Genomic DNA, 12,914 nt, shown 5'->3' on the forward strand with positions numbered 1-12,914 from the left:
TTTTATTCCTGAAACTCACATGGCTATAGACAAAAGGTGATATTATATATTTTATTTGAAAAAGAAGTACTAAGTTGTATTTTGGGTCATGAATAATCAATGTAACCGAGATAAGTGCCATGAGAATTGATGGAAAAATAGGTACATTTTGATACTTATCAATAGGTGGACTTGACCATATAATTTTCTGATGAATCTAAGCTCCATCTCCACTTGTCTTCAACATCCTCTTGCACCCATAATGTTGAATAAGAGCATAAAAAGTCCCGATCAAAATTTCCTCTCTTTGAAACAACTCCCTACGCCATTTAACCTCCCTACTTATTTTGGCTTTTCTCCTTATTTGCCCCCCTCATACAAATGCACAGTTACCTGCATATTACATCATTGGCATCATTCAGCAAATTATTAATCAAAATGGTGTTGACCATGATTTGTTGAAAAATGAAGAATTGACTCAAAAAGAGCTTTTGGAGGCTCTTTTGGTGGAAGAGACCTTCTGGAGAGAGAAATCCAGAATTAAATGCCACACTAATGGTGAGAGAAACAAAATCTTCTTTCAATCACGAAAACCAAACATGCTACAAAATGTATGTCGATTTTAAACGTGAGAGACAACATTTTGATGGATCAGGAAGGTATAGACATTCATATTTTGAATTACTTCACAAATATGTATAATACTGACAACAATTCAACTCCCAATACTCTCATTTGTTTGGTGGTGTGTATATTTGTTTCTGCTAAGGACAATAATATGCTCTCTAGTATACCTTCCAAGAATGACATACAAGTTGTTGTTTTTTCCATGAATGGTGGCATATCTCTTAGTCAGGAAGGTTATGGTGGTAGTTACTATTAGAGTTGTTGGAAGATTTTTTGTGACAATATTTGTAACTTAGTGAGTCAAATTTTTACATCGGGATGGTTGTTTCCAAACGTGGATTCAAACACTATAATTCTTCTCCCTAAATCTACTACCACTAATAGAGTTGAGGATTTTAGACCCATTGCGCTTGCCAATTTTTAGTTAAAGATTATTACGAAAGTCTCGATGGATAGGTTGACTGAACTTGCCCCTAAAATTATATCTCTTAAGCAAAGGGTTTCATCAAGGGTAGTCATATTAAAGATTGCATTTGTACTGCATCGGAAGCCATAAATATATTGACTTATAAAAGAGCGCGTGGTAATTTGGACATCAGAAAAGCTTTTGACCTTTGGAATGGACTTTTCTGTTGGATACTTTAACAACTTTTGGGTTTGATAAGAAATTTCTAAATTACATCAAATTCATCTTGGCTTCAACAAAATTATTTAGTTCAGTTAATGGTCATATGACAGGTTTCTTCAATTGTAGAAGGGGGGTCAGTCAAGGTGACCCATTATCCTCTCTACTTTTTGTTTAACAATGTATTGCTTAGTAAAAGTATCTCTAAGTTGGTTGGAGGGAAGTTTGCATGTTATATATGGTCCTAGGAACTTAATCTCGCCTACTCATGTCTAGTATGGTAATGACATTCTCATATTTTGTAAAGGGTTCAATCAATTGTGGTTATGTTGTAATAAATATCTTTCACTATGCCAGATACCGTAATTAACATCGGCCATTCAAAAGCACTATTTTGAACGACACTGTTGAATATGAGGCAGAAGAACATGAACAACATAGATTAAAGAAAGCGTTGTTAATATGGGTAACATTAACAACACATTCTTGAACATCGATGACGTTAGTGCGGGCTTGAATGAGTTCTATTTAACAGCGTATGTTATAGGCAACACCTTTAATGTACATCAATTCCACATCGTAGTGTTAAATAAGCATTGTTGAAGATGGTATAATAATAAAACTTTCTTAAATATACGTTGTTGCATGTATACAATGTTTTAAATTTCAGAAACATTATTGGTTGAGTGTTTATGCGTCTCTTCGTTTCGATGAAAAATTAATTCGTTCAACATCTCCCAAGGACGGCGACGACGATTTTCTTTCCATTTGAATCTATAAATGTGTTATTTCAATCCATGTTCTATTTCATCAGTAAGTATATGTGTTTCTTTAGAATATTCTTTTTTTACCTTGAATATTTTTTTTTGTCCTTTACTGTCTCCTTGTATAATTAGTTATGGCACCCATAAAGAAGAATATATGAGGATGAAAATACAATGTAACCAAAACGAGAGCAATACAAGGCAAAAACAAAATTGGAAGTTTTGTTAAAAGGAATAGAAAAAAGGTAGACAGTAGATCTCAACAACTCGAAGTGTTAAAAGTGCTAAAGTTGTACTGTCGGGAACCCTATATGAGAATCATGTCAAGGAGGTCTTTAACATCTTTTAATTTGGCAAAAGGACCCAGATTTCAAAAGAAAAGTGGTTGTAATACAAGATTTGCGTGAGATGGAGAATTAATCTGAAAATCATTTAGTTCATTGTCATCTACCAAATTATTTAGTTCATTATCGGAATCTTGTCAAGGAGGTCTTTAACATCTTTTGATTTGGCAAAACGACCCAGATTTCAAAAGGAAAGTGATTGTTATACAAATTTGCAAGAGATGAAGAATTAACCTGCAAATCATTTAGTTCATTGTCATCTATCAAATCATTTAGTTCATTGTTATCTACCAAATCATTTAGTTCATTGTCATGTCACGCAACAATTAATGTATTTTGGCACTTTGAATGAAGAATGGACAATTATTTTGGATGTTAATTTCTATTTTATGTTATTTATGTGAATGGTTGTTATTGTTTAATAAATTTGCATTTCCATATTAATAAACATAATAAATAAATTAACAAAACTTAATGTTCAATATTTTTGCAGTTCCATATTAATAAATACAATAAGAAAATTAACATTGTATTTTGGAAAACGCATAATTAGGGAAACACAATAAACCAATTAACATTGTATTTTTGCAGTTCCATATAATATGTTAATTTAACAGCACATAATTAGGAAAATGTTGTTAATTTGGATGTTGAGTTATGTGCTGCCTTGAATGAGTTCAGTTTAACAACGCATAATTAATATAGCGTTGTCAATTAGATTCTACTCAATAGCGTATTATGCAGAAAGCACTATTGATGTGTTCATGAAAATGAGCAATAGATAACTAGATTCACACTAGATATGTAACAGTTCTTTTTTTTCTTCAGAAAATTGATGTGGAATATGTAATATCAACTGCACAACCCTTAAAAAGCGTTGTTGAAGAGATAAAAACAAGAATGCAACCTTTAATATGTGTTGTTGAAGATGTCCTAGCAATAGCGCTTTCTATGGATAGTAATGTTGAATTGTTACTACAGTTTAAATATCCAAAAGATGAATCAGCTCCCTCTATACTCTCAAACTTGATTGAAAACAAACCTCATACTCTCATAAACCCTCATAATCTCAAAAACATCATCAATGGCTTCCCAAAGTGGTGATCATGGTTCTCACAGTGGTAATGAAGCTACACCGACTCCACAAGACAAGCAAATCCTTGCTTAAAAACGAACTCCCCATGGAATGACTTCCATGAAGAATGTCATTCGGGAAAGAAGTAAGGATGTGAAGATAAAAGTTCAATGGAACTCAAAAGGCCAACCATTAAACTCAAAGGGTGGCAACATATTGGTAAGCTTCATTAGGGTCGTGGTTAGGCAAAATGTGTTTACTATATTTAGCAAATGGACTGATGTTTAGGTTAAATATCGTGAAGGAGCGTATTTGGAATGAAATAAGAGTAAGTTTATTTTCCAGTATGTGTGTTTTGTATTTTCATGCAATGTATATGTGTTTTCATGCAATGTATATGTATTTTTGTGTATTCATGCAATGTACATGCTTTCATGCAATTTGTCTATGTGTTTTTGTGTTTAGGCAATAAGGTCGTGGTTAGGCAGTATGTGTTTTTGTATTTTCATGCAATACACGTATATGTCTTTGCATGCAATGTACGTATATGCTTGTGTTTGCATGCAATGTATGCATATACATGTGTTTGCATGAATATAATGTCGTTGAAGATGAGGATTGGAAAACTTTTGTTACCACACATACACAAGATGAGTCTTTCTTGGTAAAATCATATTCTTTATATTGACTTTATTCTTATATATGCTTTTGTATATACATATATATGATTATTGATGTTAATGTTGTTTTTTTTTTTGCAGAAAATAAATAATGAAAACTATAAGAGGGCATCTAAGCCTTTGTATCCGTACCGAGCTTCTCGAGCGGGGTATCGAGTAATCGAAGAAACAATTGTAAGTATTATTAATTTGTAAGTACATTATTGCTTATGTTGTATGCATATATATATATATATATATAATATATATATATATATATATATATATATCTAATTACATTATTATTGGTTATGTTTTGGCAGTTGGACAATAAAAGCGATACACATTTGACTCCACATGGAGAAGAACTCAATGTTCTATGGGTGTATGGTCGTAAGAACAAGAATGGTGCCATCGAAAATGAGCAAGTTCAAGAAGCGACAAACCGTGTTGTAAGTGCTCATTTTTAAGTATACTTAATTTCGATAATTTATTTATCAAAATGTGATTAATTTACATTATGTTTTTCTTGATTTGTCAGGTTGGACTAAAAGAAAAGGAGCCACAGTTGGATAGTGACATTATACTTGATAAGGCACTAGGACTGCCTCACTACCCTAGCCATATCTGGGGTGTAGGATTTGGGGTTAGCCAATGAACATTTGTATCCCATCCAAATCATGCAACCAAAGCCCAAATGAGTCAGGTGCAATGGTTCAACGACTTTGAGCAATCAATGAAGGTGAAAGAAGCTGAGTGGCAACGACTAGCTACTGTTGTTGGCACTATGGCTTCATCAATCAATGAGAGTTGCACACCTTATCCTTACAACATTCCCATTTCGAATCTCATTCCTGAGGTAATTTAGTTAACTTATTTAAATTTATTTGCCATTTAGTTTACAGTCGTAAACTAATTATATGTTTTAACTAACATACAGGGAATCAGTGTTTGCAAACTTTTACTAGATATCCCATCTAGCTGAGTGGTGGGTGTTGGGAAAGTGCACAACTCGGCCGATGCTATGCTGCATATTGGACATATCACACACCATCATGTGAAGGTCTCGATTGATGTTGCAATCGATGATGATGCGATGCTTCCAATTCCTCTCGATGAGGATATCTTCATAGTTGGAGGGGCTATAAGCACTTTTGTGGCTTGGCCAATAGACCTTGTACATGTAGTACCTAAGGTATGATTTTCACCTTATGATCACTCATATATATATATATATATATATATATTCATCTATAGTTGATATGTTTTTTATTGAATATTTCAGGAAAATGTACACTCCACCCCCAATAGCAACCCAAAGACAAAGCCATCTACAAGGGATATGAGCTTGATGCCATCCACAGGAGATGTGAGCTCGAGGCCATCTATGGGTGATGTGAGCTCGAAGCCATCTACGGGGGATTTGAGCTACAAGAAGACTACCAACTATTGTACTCAGTTGTTTGAGCATGTACAGAAGTTGGGAGATGATAAAATAAATATATCAATTCCCAAGGAAGTCTTTAGGATTGATGTTGAAGAATATGTTAGCTTCAACGAAGTCCAGGGTGTATATAAACATGAATGGGTAGGTTCAACTGTTGTATATGTATATATGAGGTAAATTAGTTTTTCTTATCTTCTCGCTTTTGCATGGCAATGTGTTATAATTAACTAACATTTGTGTTATATATATTTTAGGTACTTGTATGAAAATTTTGTTTCGGTAGATAAGAAAAAGGTGATTTTCATATCCCCACACTTTACCGCTTTGGTGTCGAGTGGCAATGACAAAAATAAGTTTGGGGAGAAGGCAAGACGAATTGCAGATACACTCCTCATTTATAATGAAGCGGTAGATTTATTTCTTGCACCTTTTAATATTGGGTGAGCATTTTTTAATCATCTTTTATATTTGTGTCTTTAGTATGTTTGTTGTGCTTAACATTTCCTAACCATGTACATATATTTTGTTAGGCAACATTGGCTTTTGGTTGCCATTAATCAGGTCAATAAAGAAATATACTACTTTGACTCATTGACACATGGTGATCCGAAAAGTAAACTGCTATGAGAGAAATGTTTTCTAAGTAAGTGGACTACTTATTTAAACTTCTAGTTACACTTTCACTTTCCTAGTTGATTAGTAATTAAGTACATTTTCTATAGTTTAGGGCAGAGAGAATTTATAGAGGCAGTAATCGTTCTAGAAAACCGATACCACAATACAAACTCAGCTGGACTCATATAAAGGTATTGGCACAAATCATCTCAAACAATTATATATGTAGTGTATTCATATTTCAATCAAGGTTATACTTATATGTTTACTTCATTTTTATTGTAGACCCTTCACCAAACAAACGAGGTAGATTGTGGCTATTATATGCTAAAATTCATGAAGGAGATCATTCAGCAATGGCCAACTGATGAAATCCAGTTTGTTGGCAAATCATATACAAATGACCAAGTCACCTAGATTAGAGATCATTGGTAACAATATGTACTTAATTTTGTTTAGGGAAATCAATGTATAGCGTAGGTATAGTTGATTTTTGCATAAATTGTAGCTTAGGGAAATCAATTAATGTTCAATGTAATGTATATGTTTTGGTGTATGTAATATATGTTTCTGTAACAGTACAGTGTAATTAAAGTTCAATATATAAATTCAGTAGAAATTCAGTTGTGTTCATATATTAGTGATTTGATGTTTCTATATGCATTCAGGTTATTTTCTCTTGTGTGCTTAACTGTGTAGAATTAGAAATAATGGTCTTCAACAATGCTTTTTTAATAATGAGTTGTTGTATACCTATACAACAACGTTTTTTTACAAATGAGTTGTTGTTTATTTGCATTCAACAATGCATTCATAGATCAAACACTCTTGAATACTTACCTCTCATACTATTTTCTATTACCTATACAACAACACATTTTTGAAGAAGCGATGTCGATATGATCAACAATTAAGCATGTGCACAAGATACACTATTAAGTTTTAATTAATTGTCATTATTTCCTTTATACAAAGCTATTTCATGTTGCACTTAATTGATTAACACAGTTCTTAATCGATTAACGAGCCTATGAAATCCAAGATTTCAGCTACTGTAAGTCCATGTCATCAATTATCCAATTTCTGAATCGATTAATGGGATCCCATTTCTTATATTGTTCGAATTTTATTTATTATCATCATTAAATGTTCAATATATTTATTAATTGTTAGGTATCAGTAACATAATACACCTAGAAGAGGGGTTGAATAGGTGTCATGGTTCCCACTTACCACTATTTGCATCGAAGCCCTACTCTGGAATTTTACCCAGTTAATCAATGAAAGCTACGACTTAATCGATTAAGTCGCACATAATTTGCAGTTGGTGACTGGCTCAATTACACAGCCAATTACAGATTACACATAATTGATTTAGCAGATATCTTTGAACACAAATGGTCTTTATTTGGCAGTAATACTATATTCAAAATAGCAGCTTCAATAGGCAATTAAAAGGTACTAAAAACAGTAAAGAGATAAAGGAAAGAAACAACCTACAACAAGGTTTTTATACTGGTTCGTTTTGCGGTCCACTACAAAACTACATCCAGTCCTCCCCTCTAATCCGGGAGATTTTTCTTCACTAAAATTGAAACCAATGTGCCTTACAAACACACTTCCAATTACAAGACCTTGAACGCTCCCTTCTTGAGTTCCCAGAACCTATACCTTGGTTTGACCTTACCCAATCGCCTAGGAAAACCTTTCCTACGATCCAGCCCCAACCAAGAGTATGCTCTAAACTCAAGACCTCTAAGTCTTGGTTAAGACTCTCTGATCTCTTTGGTGGTACGACACCAAGAGATGAATTTCCTTGTTACACAAACAACACAAAAAACATAGTAAAGTGAAGCACTAAAATAGCTCAAATATTACAAGAAAGAACAAGCTATAAACCCTATAAAAATCTCATAATTTCTATGAATATGTATACGATGAAAATCGTGAAGAACATGTAATTTCTAACCTTAAGAAATCTCTAAACATTAATGAAAGAATCATGCAAGAATAATATAGGATGATGAACACATTTGATAATATGCAATGGATGACATGTTAATCCCTAAGCATAATACTATCTCACTCTAATCTCACATGCAATTCTCTCTGCCTACATGACATACATTGAACATGAAAATACACAACCTAGCAATTTTAATATGAATGTATCAATGTATCAAAACGTATATGAAATATGTTAAAAAAACAATTTATATAGAAAAGTTGTTTTTCACCCAGTTAATCGATTAACAGGCTATTAGAGAGTAACTGAAATCTGTTTTTCAGTTATCTGTTGAAACTGTCAAAAATATTTTCACGTTAATCGATTAGATCTTTACTTAATCGATTAACTGAAGTATTTTCAATCAAGATGAAGCTCTTGATTATTTGGCATGTTCATTTGTTGAGTTGTCTTTAAGCTTTCACTAAGTCCTTTGTCTTCATCAAAACATAGGTATGCTAAAGTGCTCTCTTGACACATTGCACTTTCATTAATTGTCCTTAATCAAATGTTATAATGTCATTATTAATTTGAATTTCTTTAAAAAATTAATTATTAAAAAAATTAATATATCTTCCATAGCGTTTCCTTCAGGTTGCATTGTAGAACACTTTCCTTCATTATATTTGAATGGGGAGTTCTTCCATAGTGCTATTTGTATGTGGTGTTGTAGATTAAGTATAATTGATTGTGTTATCTTCATTATGCATTGTTGAAGATACTAACAGACCCTAAAAAATTAAAATGTTCATGTATTATCACACATTCAGCAATCCCAACACTCATTTACACAACAGCGAAATTCATTTACTCTCAAAATCAACCTTGAAAATAATTCAACTTGATCATCATTCAACACCGAATATCGAAAATCATTCACTCGTTCAACACGTAAATCATTCAACACCAATTTCAAAAATCATTCAACACCAATTTCAAAAATCATGCACTCGTTTAACCTCAAAATCATCATTCATGCATTCAACACCGAATTGAAAGTGAGTTTTCCTTATAAATATTCGTCTGTTAATTACATTATATTTAGCTTGTATAGATTTATAAATAATTTTCTTATAAATGAGTGAAAGCGATTTCACTCATTTAACTTGTATTGAGTTGGGGTTTCCGACCTCTTTCACTTTATTACATTATGAACTAGGGTTCCCTCATTTTTAATTACATGATAATGTATTTGCTCTTCTTGGTGAGCTTAACTCCAAGCTTTAGGGATTTATACTCATTATATTTTTTTGTTAATAGAAAATGGATCAAAAATGGATGAGTGTCAATCGATTGACGAAGGAGTATGAGGAAGGAGTAAAATTGTTAGTTAGGTTTGCGATTGAGAATTCTGAAAACCCTAATATAATTGTATGTCCTTGCTTAAGATATTGTTACTCAAACCAAATTAATCCAAATGAGTTAAAAGATCATTTAATGTGTCATGGTATAGATCAAAGTTACACATGCTGACCAAGACATGGTGAGAGAGATTGTCCTGAGATTTTTTAGCGATTGATAAGTGTTGCTGAGAAACCATTATATGATGGTTGTACTAAATTCTTAAGATTGGCAGAGATGTCAAGGTTGTATAAGTTGAAATATGTTAATGGATGGACTGATAAGAATTTCACTGACTTGCTTACACTTCTGAAGGATATGTTGCCAGAAGATAATATGCTCTCTTCTTGAACCTATGATGCAAAACAAATGTTACGCTCCATTGGCATGGACTACACTAGGATACATGCTTGTGAAAATGATTTCATCTTATTTTTTAATGTTTTTTAATGAGTATGTTTCATTGAAGTTTTTTTCTAAATGTAATGTATCACAATATCAGAAGGAAGACTAAATTCCCAAAACGTTTGTATGGTATTTTACATCAAAGAAAGATTCAAGCGTATGTTTAGAAATGTAAAAGATGCAAAGAAGTTGACATGGCATGATAAAGAAAGGATTAAAGATGGACAAAAATTGATCTTGACTATCATAGTTTTGGTCAAGAATCAAGAAATCTACGCCTTGCATTGTCAATGGATGGAATTAAACCACAGGGTGTTCAAAGTTGCTCCCACAGTACATGGTTAGTGATGTTGGTGATATGCAACCTACCTCCTTCTCTATGTATGAAGCGCAAATATCTGATGTTATCTATGTTAATTTCTGGACCTATAGAAAACCAGGAAATGTCATAGACATATATTTTACTCCATTAAATGAAAACTTGTTGAAAATGTGGGAGACATGTATAAATGTATATGATGTATATAGGGAAGAAAGATTCAACTTGAGGGCATTGTTGTTCGACACAATCAATGATTTCCCTGCCTATGGTAATCTATTTGGATAAAGTACAAAAGGACATTTTGCATTTCCTTTATGTGAAGACAAAACTCATTCAATGAGGTTGGAACACTATAAGAAGAATATATTCTCTGGCCATCGTATATTTTTGCATTCAGATCAGCACTGTCGATGATGGAGAAAAGCATTTGATGGGATCAATGAAGAAGGTCGTGCTCCTTTATAGTTGATAGGTGACCAATTATTTCAAAAGCTAAAGGGTTTGAATAATAACTTTAGTAAACCTTTTGAAAAAAAAATTGTCACAAATGGGTGGAAGAAAAGGTCAATATTCTTTAAATTTTCATATTGGAGTTCATTATATGTAAGACATTTCCTTGATGTTATGCATATTGAAAAAATGTGTTTGAAAGTCTCCTTCGTACCTTATTTAATGTCCCTGGTAAGACCAAAGATGGATTAAGTGAAAGGTTGGACTTGGTTAGTATGAGAATAACAAAGGAATTGGGGCCGATAAGGAAGAGATAACGTCCATTTCTACCCCCAGCAGCTCAAACTTTGTCGAGGAATTAGAAAATAGAATTTTGTACATTTCTTCATGGTGTTAAAGTTCCAGAGGGGTACTCTTCCAAAATTTGGAACCTCGTATCAATGAAAGACCTAAATTTAAATGGTCTTAAGTCTCATGATTGTCATGTACTTATGGATCATTTCTTGCCTATGGGAATATGGTAACTTCTACCTAAAAAAGGTCGAGGAACCATAACTAAGTTATGTTTCTTATTCAAGGCAATTTGTAGCAAAGTGATTGATCCTGAGAAATTACCTACATTGAAAAGATAAATTATTTTGACTTTGTGTGAGCTTGAAATGTATTCCCCACCTTCTTTTTTTAACATAATGGTTCATCTAGGCATTTATCTTGTTCGAGATACACAACTATGTGATCATTCCTATATGAGATGGATGTACCCCTTTGAGCGTTATATGAAGACATTAAAAGGGTATGTGAAGAACCAATCAAGACTAGAGGGTGTATTGTCGAGTGATATGTTGTTGAAGAAAATCTTGATTTTTGTACCGGATACCTTATCGATGGTGATTTCATTGCCATTCCAAAGCATCGGTATGCAAAAAAACATTTGTTGGAGGTAGTACTAGGAATGAAATATTGACTATAACAAGAACCGAATTGGAGCAAGTGCACTTATATGATTTACATAATGCCGACGAGGTTGAGCCATATGTTGAAAGACAAAAGAAAAAAGTAGATGCAACTAGTCTTTGTATAATTATAACTTAATTTGGATTGTTTGTAATTTCCATAATTTTGTTTGTTTATAATTTGCATAATTTTTTTGTTTGTAATTATGTATTCTATCAAAATATAATTGGCATGATATTCATTATGTGTAGTTTGTATTGTATTGATGTTAATAAAACAAACTTATGACATATATTAATGTGTTTGTGTTGTTGAGAATATTTATGCTGCTAATAAATGTATATGTGTGTATTAATTTATACAAATCAACAGCGAATTATAGGGGAAGCCTTGGAATGTGTTGTTGTAAAGGATTAATACAAAAACACTTTTTATAGACTGCGCTGTTGTATATGCTTAATACAACAACGCTATATGTATGTTGCGCTATTGTATTAATGTATGTTTTGAGAATATTTATGAATAATACAACAACGTTTTTCTACTAATGCACTGTTATATTTATGCAATACAATAGTTCAATAGAAAGTACTATTAATAATGCCTATAAAATACGTTGTATATGTATGAAATGTATGACAACGCTTAGTCTAGATGCGCTGTTGTATCACTTGTATGTATGCAATATATGACAGTGCTTTTTGTGTGATGTGTTGTGGTATATATTCAATACAACATCGCATTCGAAACACTGTTAATCATGACAATATACTACTGTGGTCAAACAGAAAGCACACAAAAGCGTTGTTATACATCACAAATATGCGCTGTTAGACTTCAACTTTGGTGTAGTGTTTTAAAATCTTTTATTAATTGTGTGCATTAATAAAGATTATTGCAAGATGATCATAATACAAAATATATATATATATATAGTAGTTATCTATTTATAATTACTATTATGAAATGAATTTAATATGTATACATTCACATATATTAACTATTCATATAGTAATCATTCCTATGTTAACCACTGTCAGTAAATCATCAACCATTCATATATTAAACTCTTATCAAATTTACGTTGTCATACAAAGATAACAACTTTAAAGTGTGGATATCCTATTTATTTAATAAAATAATTTCTCCATTGCTTTGATCTCAAGGGATGTTGCACAAAAACAAACCAACAATATCAATAACTACTCTAACCAAAAGTATCTACTAAATAAAAAGTAATAAATATATATTAATTATTTGATTAAACAAAAAATTAATTATTTGATTAAACAAAAAGGGTAA

This window comes from Lupinus angustifolius, chromosome LG04 (assembly GCF_001865875.1).
Source record: "Lupinus angustifolius cultivar Tanjil chromosome LG04, LupAngTanjil_v1.0, whole genome shotgun sequence".
NCBI classification, from domain to species: domain Eukaryota; kingdom Viridiplantae; phylum Streptophyta; class Magnoliopsida; order Fabales; family Fabaceae; genus Lupinus; species Lupinus angustifolius.